Source organism: Dipodomys spectabilis, unplaced genomic scaffold (genome assembly GCF_019054845.1).
Source record: "Dipodomys spectabilis isolate Male_0828 unplaced genomic scaffold, ASM1905484v1 ptg000354l, whole genome shotgun sequence".
NCBI classification, from domain to species: Eukaryota; Metazoa; Chordata; class Mammalia; order Rodentia; family Heteromyidae; genus Dipodomys; species Dipodomys spectabilis.
This window is the reverse complement of record NW_024871031.1, coordinates 29220-30076: the sequence shown is the minus strand read 5'-3', so window position 1 is coordinate 30076 and position 857 is coordinate 29220.

Genomic DNA, 857 nt, shown 5'->3' with positions numbered 1-857 from the left:
TAAAAGCAGGAGATGATAAGCCTCCATGAACTAAATTTTCTTCTACTTTTTAAATTATTCTGAAAGCCTTGTGCTGGTTGGTCACACCTGTAATCCTGTCTACTGGGGTATCTGCTCAGGAACTGAGATCCGTGGATAACCGTTGGAAGCCAATCAGGACAAAAAATATTCATGAGATTATTTTTAAAAAATTACAATGGAATTCTATGCCTCCATCAGAAAGAATGACATCACCCATTTTGTTAGGAAATGGAAAGACTTGGAAAAAATTATATTAAGTGAATTAAGCCAGACCAAAGGAAGTGAAGTAAGCCAAGCCCAAAGAAACATAGGTCCCATGGTTTCCCTTATTTGCAATATCTAGTATATGTATGAGTCAAGCAGAAAAGGTCAGATAATGTGATGTTAGGAAAATGAACCCTTAGATATGTATTTAAATGTTTTTTTTCTTTAATGCATTTGTTTCTAATGCATTTATAAAATTATTTCTTTGTTGCTTTGTATGTCCCTCCCCCACAGTATAACCCCTGCTTTCACTATATTTGATGTCGGTATAATTTGTGTAGGAGAAGGGAAAAAACAAGTCGTTTAAGGATACAGGTGGACACGTTGCAACAATGAGAAGTACAAGTTGTCATGTCGAAAACGAACTTTACAACTTTGGTGGGGGGGTGAGGATGGGGTGGGGGGGCAGGGGGAGGCTGGAAAGGGATGTGAAGGGTAAACAAAGGAGGAGGCTGCAATGCTTGATAAGAAATGTGCTCATTGTCTTGCCCATGTAATTGTAACCCCTCTGTACAATATGTTCACAGTAAAAAAATAATAAAAATATTTTAAAAAATTAATGAACTAGCAAA